At 52.7% G+C, this 12,487-nt stretch overlaps 1 pseudogene across 1 annotated transcript; it reads right to left on the bottom strand.

Moving 5' to 3' along the window:
* Window positions 1-574: 574 nt before the first annotated feature.
* LOC309958484 (large ribosomal subunit protein uL4-like) lies at window positions 575-1,894 on the bottom strand (annotated as a pseudogene). Its single transcript has one exon. The product of its transcript is annotated as a large ribosomal subunit protein uL4-like (transcript).
* Window positions 1,895-12,487: the final 10,593 nt, after the last annotated feature.

Here is a 12,487-nt window from a genome sequence, read left to right as displayed (position 1 = left end):
GTTTCTATCTATGGAATCTTATGGGATGGAGTCTTGTTTCATACATTTTGTTTGTGAGATCATCCATATTATTTTGTTAGCTGTAGTTCAATTTACTTATTCATTCTACTGTTGCTGGGGTTTTGCATAATTTCTAGTTTGAGACTATTATAAATAGTGCTGCTATGAACATTTTAAAAATTATTATTTTATTTATTTTTGCCTGCGTTGGGTCTTCGTTGCTGCACCTGGGCTTTCTCTAGTTGCAGCGTGCGGACTTCTCATCGTGGTTGGCTTCTCTTGTTGCAGAGCATGGGCTTTAGGGGCAGGGGCTTCAGTAGTTGTGGCTCGTGGGCTCTAGAGCTCAGGCTCAGTAGTTGTGGCGCACGGGCTTAGTTGCTCCGTGGCATGTGGGATCCTCCCAGACCAGGGCTTGACCCCGTGTCCCCTGCATGGGTAGGCGGATTCTTAACCACTGCGCCACCAGGGCAGTCCGAGCATTTTTTTTTTTTTTCCACTGTCTCTTTCATCAGGTCTTTATTCAAAATTAGCTGTCCAAAATGATTTGACCTTTACAAAATAAACAAATTTAAGTTTATGCAGCAGCCCTCTTTTCTTCTGTGGTGGGGTTTCTTTTCTGTGGGCTTCTTTTCAGCTGTTGGTTTCTTGGTCACTGCCGCCTTTTTTCCCGCCAAACGCGTCTTCTGCTTCTTTTTTTTTTCCTTTTTTTTTCTTTTCTTCTTTTTTTTCTTCTGCTTCTTAATGCCAACAGCCTTCTTTCCTTTCTTTCCCACCACAGGCTTCTTGCCTGGAAGCTCCTTCTCATCTGATTTGTCTTCTAGTGCTGCTGCAGCCCTATGCATCTGGATTTTGTGGTTCTTGGCCTGGAGAAGAATGGTGTTCCGGCGCATGGTCTTTGCATACGGGTTTAGCTTCAACATGATTCTCAGGCTTTTCAGTGGATTCTTCCTCAGGACTCTGAGATGAATCTTCTTGCGTGGTGCTCAGAGGGCTCTTTGGATCTCTGGGCTTTTCAAGGCTCTGCTAAGGTCTGTACTGAGCACCTTGTGCATGGGGAGGTTGTATCAATAGTTAGTCTGGAGGGAGGCAGTTTTACACCAAGTGCCACACAGCTTATCTAACTTGCGGAAAGCACTTTCAGTCCAAATGCAGGAACATCCCACATGCCCACCAGGAACAAGTTGCAAAACGTTCAGTTTGCTTATATTAAGTATAGTAATTCCAGGGATGTTTCTGAAGGCCTTGATGATACCACTATCCCCATTACAGATGATGCAGTGTATCCTGCTCTGGGTATAGCAACAGTTTCTCATTTTCCCTTGCCAGCTCTCATTGGCTGAGAGGCGTAGACCTTTTTCACATCATTCCAGGCCTTAAGTTTCTTCAGAGGCAAAACAGCCTCCTTGGTCTTCTCGTAGCCTTCAACTTCATCTTCAGCTACCAAAGAAAGTTCAGGAACTTCCTCGATATGATGACCTCTAGACATGACCAGCGCTGGTGAGGCCGAGGCAGCCAGCGCAGAGCAGATGGCATATCGCTTCTGCATTGTATTCACTCTGGGGTGCCAACGTCGCCAGATCTCGGTTGGCACAAACATGCAGCCTCCAAGACACATGTTTGCAAAACCATCCTGGCCAGAACGGTGAGTCCCGCCACCTCGAACCCTGGGAATTTGAGCCACAGCTCTGCCGGTACCCCAAGACTCGGCACTGGTTTGATGACCCGCTAACTCACGGATAGCATCGAGTTGTCTGTTGTTTTCGCACAAGCTGGCGTGAACAAAGTTTACAATATCTGGTCGAATGGGCCTGAACACAGCAGGCAAAGTGACATTTTTGTCAGATGGCTCCCCCTTTTTGGAGTACACTGATATCAGTGGACGAGCACACGCCATGGCCGGGAGAGGCGAAGACCACGCGCCTCGCAACCCGGTGGCTCCCATAGGAAGGCTGAATACTCTAGTATACATTTTCTTTTTTTTTTTTTTATTTAATTAAAACCTGTACACTTTTATCTTTTTTTAAAAATTTTATTTATTTATGGCTGTGTTGGGTCTTCGTTTCTGTGCGAGGGCTTTCTCTAGTTGCGGCAAGCGGGGGCCACTCTTCATCACGGTGCGCGGGCCTCTCACTATCGCGGCCTCTCCCGTTGCGGAGCACAGGCTCCAGACGCACAGGCTCAGTAATTGTGGCTCACGGGCCTAGCTGCTCCGCGGCATGTGGGATCTTCCCAGACCAGGGCTCGAACCCGTGTCCCCTGCATTGGCAGGCAGACTTTCAACCACTGCGCCACCAGGGAAGCCCTCTAGTATACATTTTCTGATGAACATCTCTAGGCATTTCTTTGGGGGTATATACCCAGAAGTGGAATTGCCAGTCCATTGCTTGCTTTGATTTCATTTTTCATCTTCTGCTGTCCTGATCCTTACTGAGGATAACCACGGAGGCCTCTGGTTTCCTTTTCTGGATGAAGTCAGTGGCCCTCAGTTTCCCTCTGTGGCTGGGCCATGCCTGCCTCGCCCAGGTGCTGTGAGGCTTTAAGAGCGTCCCAGGGGAGTAGGATAAGGTCATGGCCCAGCTGGCCCAGCTCCCAGCATTCCTGAGGCCAAAGGTATTTATCCCAGAGGAATGCCGATACTGAAGACCCAGCCCTGGCTGCCCCACGGGCCAGGTGCAGGAACGGGGCAGTAGGTGAGCCTCGGGTCAGGGCTGGGCCAAGCAGGGGAATGCTGGAATGGACAGGGCACAGCCCAGGCCTCAGGGGTCCCTGGGTAGGGGGCAGGCAGGTCCTGGACCACTGTGGACCCACGTGAGCAGGGGCTGGCCTCCTTAGCACCGGCTTCCTCTTCTCTGGGTCTCTACTGCATCAACTGGGGATCAGAGTTACTTCTTCACCAGACTGAGGACTAAAGGAGATAGAAGATGCTTACCTGGGTCAGTGGGCATTGTCAACCCATTTCACAGCCAACGAAGCTGAAGCTCAGAGAGGTTGAGGGGCTTTTCTGAGTCACCAAGGATTGGAGCCCAAGTCCGTCTGGCACTAACGCCTGTGCTCTTTCCACTGCCTGCCTGGGGGTTGACATGGTGTGGTTTGAGGGGTGTAAGGAAGGCCAATCTGCAAAGTCAAGCTATGTCTTCTCAATGCTTGAATTTCCACCATTAGAATTTAACTCCTTTGCATTAAGTAATACCCTCTTCTGAAAGGCTTAGGGGTGTAGGATGTGCCACATCTAATGTTTTGTGTGCAGATAATTTCCTGGCAGAATCAGAGAACAGAATCCCTCTGAGGTATGCTGGGATGCCTTCATTCACTTCCTCAGCCCCACCAGGGCCCTGTGCCATTTCATGAATGGGAAACTGAGGCACTGAGTTGCTCAGATCCCTGTCTAGGACCTTCCCCAGGCAGCATCCCTGCTCTGCCAGGACCCAGACCAGAGGCGCTGAGCAGGAGAGGGTCAGCGGGGTGCCCTGGGGTTTTCCAGCCGGGATCTGCCCTGGGACCTGCCAGGACATAGTTGTCCCTGGCCCAGTTCTGCAGAAGGGAGGGAGGTACGGGTGTGGTCTCGGGCACTAAGATAAGTGCTGCTCCCATCAGCTACTGCACTCACACCCTGCTGTCCTCTTTACCCCGGTGTACCTGCAGCCCTGCACCCCGACCTGACACTGTGCACAGCGCTAGAGCTGCAGCTGGGCTGGCCTCCCGCCTGCCGGGGCTCCTCCCATGGCCCCAGACTTGTGCTGAGGTGCTTCTGGCCCTGCACGTGTCTCAGGGCCTCTGAGGCAGAGATCCCTTTGCAGCGAGGTCCTCTTGGCTTCCTAGGGACTCATGGCTGCTGCCCCTCAGTCTTGGGTTGGGGCCCTCGGAGAAGACCTGAGCTAGGATTTGAGGGCATGGATTTATTTTTGAGGTGATTCCAGGAAGCTATAAAGGACGTGGAAGTAAGACCGGAAGGGCAGCCAACACAGGCAAGTTAATGAGCAGCAGGTGGAAAGCGGGGCTCAGCCCCACTGGGGACCTCCGGGAGACAGCGTGGAACCAGTCTCAGGGTCGCCCCACCCATGGCGTGAGGAAGCTGGGGTATCTATCCACCACCCCTATCCTTTATGATCAAGGGCTGCTCCTGAGGGCATTTTCCAAAGCCCCTGGGATAGAGCCACGGACTCCTGCAGAGTGCTGGAAATGTGGGTGGGGCTTGAGAAGGAGAGATGGAACATGACGGGAGAGCCTGGTGAAGGTGCTGAGTTAGGAGGGCTTGAGTCCCAGCTCTGCTGCTGATTCATCTTCTCTGAGGGTCAGTTTCTGCATCTGTAAAATGGGAATAAAAGTACTGCTTACCTCCCAGGTGTGTGGTGGGGATCAAGTGCATGGGTGATGTTGGCACTTGGTGGAGATTGACAAATGATGCTTTTCCTTCCGTCCTCCAGGCCAAGGGTCAGGTTGACTCATCCAGTCTTGGGGCACCCAACGACCTGCCGTGTTTACTAAACATTGCTCCTCCCAGAGCCCTCCTCCCTCCCCTCCCCTTATCTTCAGTTTCTAAAATCAAACTGTGCCTGATATCTAAGCCGTGCCAGGCTGGTGTGGGCTCTAGGAACCCAGGAATGCCTGAGCCTTTCTTACCCTGGGAGTTCACAGTCCAGCTGAGATGACAAATGTGTGGCTGGGTGGTGGCACGGGCGTGGGTTTGGACAGGCGGGTAGCAGTTCGTGGGTCAGGCCTGGGGCAAGGAGGCAGTTCAGGCTGAGAGAGAAGCGGAGGAGCTGGGGTGTGGGGATAGAAATTGTTCTGAGGGGAGGAAGGAGGTGGGCAGATATCAGAGCTTATATTTTGAGGTTCCTTGAGAAACCCCAAGTAGGTATGATTATCCCTGAGTTACAGAGGGAGTCTGAGAAGGGACCTGTCTTGCCTGGTTGCTGTCAGAGCAGGGGATGGTCTGACACCCTCACTCCCCCACTCCCACTCAAGCCAGAGTTGGGGGCATCTGGGCCCAGAACAATATCTCCCTTGGTGGGGGTGGGGATGGAGGTCAGGGCTGGGCAGTCTTGGAAACAGAAGCAGGGGTTCTCTGCTCTGCCCCCTCCCTCTCCTGCCTTTCTGAGCCCTGCGTGTACTTATCCACCACTGCCATCCCAGATTGGGGTGGGAAATCCTTCACTTTCGTGCTTCTTGTTCAGATTCCATATGCATTTTGCATCTATGATATATCCATGTTTGTACTTAAACTCAGTAAGGTTTATAACGACTTACTAATTACTGAAATAATCAATCTGCCTGTAATGAAAGCAATGACACTGTCCCTCTGTTGGTTCCTCAGTGTGCGTAGAGGAGAGAGGTCCAGGCCATGTGGGATGGGCCCTGGAGGAGATGTCATGGTTTGCAGACCCTGAGGTGGCACCTCCTGGGGTGCAAATGCACACCTGTGTGTATCTGCATCAGCAGAGAGACGCACTGCAGTAGTTCCATACACAGCTGTGCCCACACGCACACAGAAGCACCTCTAGATCCACACACGTGGATGCTCTCCATCGACACTTACGGACACTCTATGCATGTGTTCTGACACATGCTCAGACACAAATACACACATTAGCTTGTATGCTTGTGTCACCGGCACGCCCACACACCTGTAATCCCTAATCATGGACTTGCACGCACATCCTGCAGGTACGCCTGCACTCTCATGCATGCACACGGATGTAGGCACACGTATGCACACACATCTAGGCAGCCACAACCAGGCGAAGACTTACACTCTCAAGGACACTCAGGCACACATACTTGTACGTGTCGACGTGCACACAGGTGGATTGTGTATGGACAACCATCCTACGAGACACAAACCTGAATGCCTGGACACCGGCAGAAGGATCCCCAGGCGGCACACAAGAATACATTTCACATGTTGGTGTGCCCTGCGAGCGTGTGCTCACACTTGGTCTCCCGTTAGCCAGGTGGGACTCCAGTGTGCCAAGCTCACCACGCAGCATCAAAGGTGCAGGGCGGGAGCCTGCCCTCCCCTGCCCTGAGTCTGCCGACTCCCAGCAGGAGCCATCCTCCCCCCTGCGGAGTGACTCATGCACGTGGCAAGTGCAGAGTCTCCAGAGGGAGCAGATTCAGCAACTACCCTGCGAGAGGGACTTCCCCGGCCTGGCAGCTGGGCGCTCGGAGCCCAGAAAGGACAGTGACCCGCCTGGGTCTACACAGCAAGGCCTGGGCAGAGGCAAGACCAGGATCCAGTCTTTTCGAAAAGGCTAGTTTGGATTGCAGGCTGAGGGGGAGGCAGGACTCCCCAGGATCCCCCTCTCCAAAACATCTGCAGGTTCAGGTGCCCACCGTCCCCCACCACACGTGATTAGCCATGACAATGCTGTCGCCAGGAGCGCCCTACTCAAAGGCGCATCTATTTGGGAAGGGTGGAGTCAGCTGAGGAAGTAGACTGGCCAGCCCCTCCTCCATCCTTAGCTCCGTGAAGGGCCAAACCACTGGGCAGGACTGAGAGGCTGGGGGCTCACGCCAGCCTCAGAGGGACAGGCCTGCAGCCAAACAGGATCCTGGAGAGCAGCGCTGGAAGACCCTAGGAGGGGTCCTCTGTACCAGGGGATAGGGTGGGACATGGAGTGTCTCCAGGCCCCTCACCCTCCCCAATCCGGGTGGCATCAGGTGTCTCTCTTTTGCATATCAGATTCCTTGTGAAGAAGTGGTTTTGCTATCAGAGTAGCAAACAATAAGAGATGGATAAAACCCTGTGCTGGAAGGCTTGTGAGGAAAGGGCCCTTGCACCTAGTGGGGACAAGATTGCAAATTAGAACCTCATTCTTGGCAGAATATTTAAAACGTGCTTGTCTTTGGCCCGGCAATTTCATGTCTAAAACTCGGTTCTTTGAGGACAAAGATGTATAAACAGGTGTTTACTGCAGCATGTTCATGAAAATGGTAAATGGAGGCCTTCCCAAAGCCATCAGCGGGTGATGGTCAAGTAACAACAGTCTGTCCATGCCAGGGACCACGTGGAGCTGTTAAAATTCAGATGGGGGTGGATCTCTGTGAACCGGTCTAGAAAGTGAGAGGCCTTTGGAGCGAGAAAAGAAGGTCTCAGAATAGGGAGACTCACGTCACCATTTGTTATGTTAAACACCTCTAAACATTAGGAAACACATACCTGAATCCACAGGAAAAGGCCACTTACCCCACTCGCAGAGTAGTTGCCTTGGAGAGGGACGTCAGGAGGAAACTTTATTTTAGAAGCTCCCATATTCTTTTCTTTTCCTTTTTTTTTTTTTTGTGGTACGCGGGCCTCTCACTGTTGTGGCCTCTCCCATTGCGGAGCACAGGCTCCGGACACGCAGGCTCAGCGGCCATGGCCCACGGGCCCAGCCGCTCCGCGGCATATGGGATCTTCCCGGACCGGGGCACGAACCCGTGTCCCCTGCATCGGCAGGCGGACTCTCAACCACTGCGCCACCAGGGAAGTCCTCTTTTCAATTTTTTAAAGCCACAAGTTCTTGTGTATGTATTGTCCTAACTTTGTAATTTTAAAAAAGAGAAAGTATTAAGATTTCTTATCTCATTATTTAGTAGATGGAGGCCAGAGGAGGCAGCGACCCATCCACATGACCTCAACTGCGGCTCTGACCTTGACCTCACCCAAGGATCCTACCTCAGCTGCCCAGTGGCAGGGCCTTGGGGCCAGGAGAGGAGCCATGGCTGCATAGGTGGGGATGCGTGGAGAGATGGGCTCTGGGGTGCAGGCCAAAGATGTGCTGCAGAGGGAGCAGCTCCCCCCAGGTGTGGAGAGGTGTCCCCTGGGAGAACTACCCGTGTGCCAAGATAGCAATCCTTTATCACTGGGTGCCCTGACACCCCTGTTCTAGCTTGGGGCTCTGCCACCTTCAGAAATGCCACTGAGAAAAGCCACCCTTCGCTAAGTGCCCTATGGGTGCCACCTCTGGTGCAGTTGCTTGCCGTGGGTGCTGACCTACACTATCTTACTTTGACTGAGGAGACAGTGATGCTTAGTGGTTAAGCCCATGGTCTCTGTAGCCAGACTTCTGGGGCAAAGCCCACCACTGCTGCTCACTAGCTAAGTGACCTGGTGTGGGTTACTTAACCTCTCTGGACCTCAATCTTGTTGTCTATACGATGATGACACAGCATCTCCCCAGAGGGTCGCTGAGGGCTAAAATAACATGCTTAAACCAAAAAAGTGGAAACAACGCAGACAAATGGATTAACAAAATGTGGTCTGTCTCTACAAGGGAATATTATTCAGTCATGGAAAGGCATGACATACTGACACATGCTCCGACATAGATGAACCTTGAAAACATTATGCTAAGTGAAAGAAGGCAGACACAAAAGGCGACTTATTGTATGATTCCGTTGATATCAAATGTCCAGAAGGGGGCAAATCCATAGTGATAGAAAGTAGATTCCTAATTTATAGGGACCAGGGAAGTGGGATATTGGGAGTCACTGCTAAAGGGTGAGGTGTTCTTTTTGGGGTGATGGAGATGTTCTGGAATTAGATAGTGGTGATGGTTGTATAACTGTGAATATATTAAAAAACCCCACTGAATTGTACACTTTAAAACAGTGAATTTTATGGGGTGTGAATTAAGTCCCAATAAAAAATATGCAGCAAAAAAGAATTAGGAATGAATATAAAATTTATGTATAAATGTAGCACACGGTGTTTATTGGATTGGTGGGAAATGGGACAAACTTAAATACACACCTACAGAGTAACAAATACATGTGGTACAGCCTTATGGTGATATGTTATATAGCCATGAATAAAATCTTGTTTTGGAAAATTTTTAAAAATTAAATAAAGTACTTGGGACAGTGCCTGACACAAGAAGTCCCCATAGTGTGTGAGCTGTTATTAATGAACTCCAGGACAAGCCTATATGGTTGGTCCTCTTATCCCCATACAGCAGATGAGAAACAGGGTCAGAGAAGGGATGGGATGTGGCTACACTGCCCTCCTTCTGGTCTGCTGTCGGGGAAGGGCAGAGTCTTGGCTTCAGGCCAGTCTGGGTGCCCATCTTGTCCTGGGTCTGCCACTTTCTAGCTGAAAGGCCCTGGTCCAGCCCGTCTCTGCATCACTCTGAGTCTCTCATGGCCATGGTGTACCCTCAACCCCCAGCCCATGGAGGGGGGTTAGGGTCGCTAGGAGGAGTCTTTGAGAACGTGCCGCCCAGCCGGCGGTGCTGTTACCATGTCACTGGGACAAAATGGGTGGAGACTCCAGGAGACGGGATCGCTTCCTCCAGCCCCGCCTGCCTGGAGTAGTGAATCACAGGTCCCTGAGGGTGACCTATGGGCCAGGAGAGGAAGAGCCCCATAAGAAACCTCAGGGGAAGGCGATCCAAGCAGAGGACAGGGGCGCGGCCTTTCTCCCTGCAGGTACTTACCCCATTCACTATCCCAGGGCCTGTTTTTAAATCCACTGTCCTTGGGAAAGGCATCCCCCCTCCCTGGGCCTTGATTTCCCCCGCTGAGCCAGCCCAGCATGGTGGTAATGACAACACGGTCTTGGGGCCCAGACTCCCTAGGTCCGAATCCCAGCTTCCCTGCTTGTGCTTTCTGACTGCAGGATCCTGGTCTGGGAAATTCACCCGTCTGAGCCTCAGTTTCCTTATCTGCAAAATGGAGATCATAACGGTACCCACCTCACTGGTTCCTTGTAATGATTAGATGAGAAGTGAGTACAACAGGCTTCACACAGGGCCTGGCACACTTTAAGCCCTCAAGCGCTGTTGCTATTACTGTTACTATTATTGCATTATTTACTGTGAAGGGGCTGGAGGACACGTGTGTGCCTGGAGGCAAGGGGCTGGCCCCCTGGGCCCCTGTCTCTGGGCCTCCCAGCCTGCTGTCCCCGCACACAGTGATAGACGGGCTGGGCCCGTGGCGTCCTGGCAGGCCTGTCCTGGCAGCTGCTCCCACAAGGCGAGGCCCTCTGAGCTTTGGAGAATTAATTAGGCCACATTCCTCTTCCAGAGTTCCTGGCGGGCCCGCACATGGCCCCCTTCCGAGCTGCTGAGGGCTCTTGGCTCAGGTCCCTGGCAGGCAGAGGAGAGGCCCACACTCTGCTCTCCCCTTTGAGGGGCTGGGAGGGCCCCTTTGAGCTGGAAGCACTGGCTGGGGAGGTGGGAAGGGCCAAGGGTAAGCCAGCCGCCCAAGGCCAGCTCCTGTCCTGGCTCTCACCCCTGATTAGCCACCTTCGCTGGCTCCCCATCGCTCAAGTTCAAATTCCTGGCACTGGATGCTCTTCCCAGCCTGGCCCTTGCCGATCAGACGGGCTGCCTCTGTTCGGATTCTTCCATGCTCCAGCCCTTTCCCTCATCCCAGCATGTGCAAACCCTACTCCTTCTCCAAACCCTCCCCTCCACCCCCGCCCCCCAGCTCGAAGGGCAGCCCATAGCTTACCTACTTCCTGTCCCTTCACTTTGCCCTTGTCGATCTTCCCTGCCAGCCTGTGAGACGTCAAGGGCAGCAAGTGTGGTTTGATCCAAAGGCATGTTTCAGGGATGGTAGTATTCTCCAGGGAGAAATTGTCTGAGGCTGTGGCAAGGTTGGGGGCAGGTGGTGGTGATAGCTGCTGTGGATTTCCCTGCTTGTAGCCCCTCCCCCTGCCAGGCGCTCAGGAGGGCGCTGCCCATTCCTGCCTGCCCATCTCCAGCCTTCCCCATGCCCCCTCCTTGTTTTGCTCCCTGAGAGGGGCTGAGAATAACTCTCTTCCCCACAGAGCCTTCACCTCTGCTGTTCCTTCCACCTGGAACACTCTTATCCACCCTCCTCCTTCCCTTGACTGATCTCCTCGATCTTGGCCTAGACATCACCTCCTTCAGGAAGCCTCCCGGGCTCCCCCACCAGGGGCTCCATCACACTGTGGACCTACCCTCTTAGAGCAGCAGGACAGCAAACAAGCTGAGAGCCTGAGATTTAAATCCCCAGCTCAGCCACGTATTAGCTGTGAGATCTGCGTGAGTTACATAACCTTTCAGTTATCTCTTCTCTAAAATGGGAATAATAATGGTAGAACCTGCTGCGTAAGGTTGCTGCGAGGAACCAAGGAATCCACATGCAGTGAGAGCTTAATGAGCGCTCCATAAACGTTCGCTATCACTTCTGTCTTCATATTAACAGGGCTTTCTGGAAGGGCTCTTCTCTTGGCCTGTGAGGGCAGGGCCTGTGTCTGTCTTGTTCACCAGTCTTTGAACGGTGATTGTTCATAATGGTTGAATGTATGGATGGCCACATTCCAACGATTCATTGCTCTGATAGGCAGATGACTTTTCTCAACCCCAAACCCTGAGATTCAGAGAGTGAGAAAGCAAGAGTGAAACTAATTCCTTGGGGTTCTTGGCTGGGTGAGGGGGTGGAGGGAGAGGCAGCCCAGGGCAGGAAAGGGCCGGTTTGCAGCCTAGATATGTATCAGGCCGCACAGCCCCGGACATGGGACCGGACTCCCCTCTGCCTCTGCTTCCACGTGTGCATGTGACCCGCATAAATCTGGGTCAGCCTGTGCCCCCTTCTGGCCTATCTCTGCCTGGTGTTCCAATCAAAAGGAACACGAACTTGGCTCAGAAATCCTTGACCAAACCTGTGAGAGTTGATGGAAAAGGCAGCAAAAGGCAGGAAAAGGGGGAGATTTTGTCCCACAAAAACCAGACAAACTTTCTAAAATGTTGACGCCTTTCTTCCCAGGGTTCAATTCGACTTGACAGCTGCTCTTCGTAAATTTTCCTCTGCTTCTTCCAAACTCTATCCCACCTTCCCCCACACTTCTGGGGCCCCGGCTACCTGGAATGTGGTCAAGAAGCAGGCTCAGACTTTGAGTGCCCGCGACCCTTGACCCTGCACACTTCTCATCTCGGGAGAGAGGCATGGCTGGCGGAGGGCTAGAGCAGGGCTCTCTTTAGTGCAGGGCCCAAGCCAGGGGCCCCGGTTTCCTGGAAATCAGGATCCAGGGGATTATGTTATCCTCTTGCCTTTCTTTACCTGCTTCCTGGGCCTCCTCTCCTCCCTTTAATCATCTCTGTCACTTAATCACTTGGGTCGCTGATCTCTGAACTCTGGTCAGGGCAGTGAATGCCTAATTCCCTGGGCCTCTGACACACCCTCAGCCTACGTTGCTCTGCCTGGCGTCTATCGCATCTGCCGTCGTGGGGTTGCCCCACACAGCTGCCTAGCCTTGCCTTTGGCTGTTGCTTTGGGATTTCCAAGGGGGCAGGGTCGTTTTGAATGGGATGCTGGGCCTCTGCGGAGTGAGATTCCCCTGGCGTCAGGCTCAGTGAGATTTGAGAGGTGTGCTGGGATCCTGGGCTGCGGTAGGAAGTAAGTGACTAGGCCAGCTCCATCACACCAACCCTCACCACCCAGAATGGACCCCTAAGAGCCAGTAGTGAACTTGCTTCTCTGTCTTCTGTCTCCTCATTTGCTCTTGCCCTGTGCGGCCCTCTGGTGGCATTTTTCCAAA

This window comes from Leucopleurus acutus, assembly GCF_964270905.1.
Source record: "Leucopleurus acutus genome assembly, chromosome: 2".
In the NCBI taxonomy this organism is placed as follows: Eukaryota; Metazoa; Chordata; class Mammalia; order Artiodactyla; family Delphinidae; genus Leucopleurus; species Leucopleurus acutus.
This window is presented reverse-complemented; position numbering and strand designations above follow the sequence as displayed.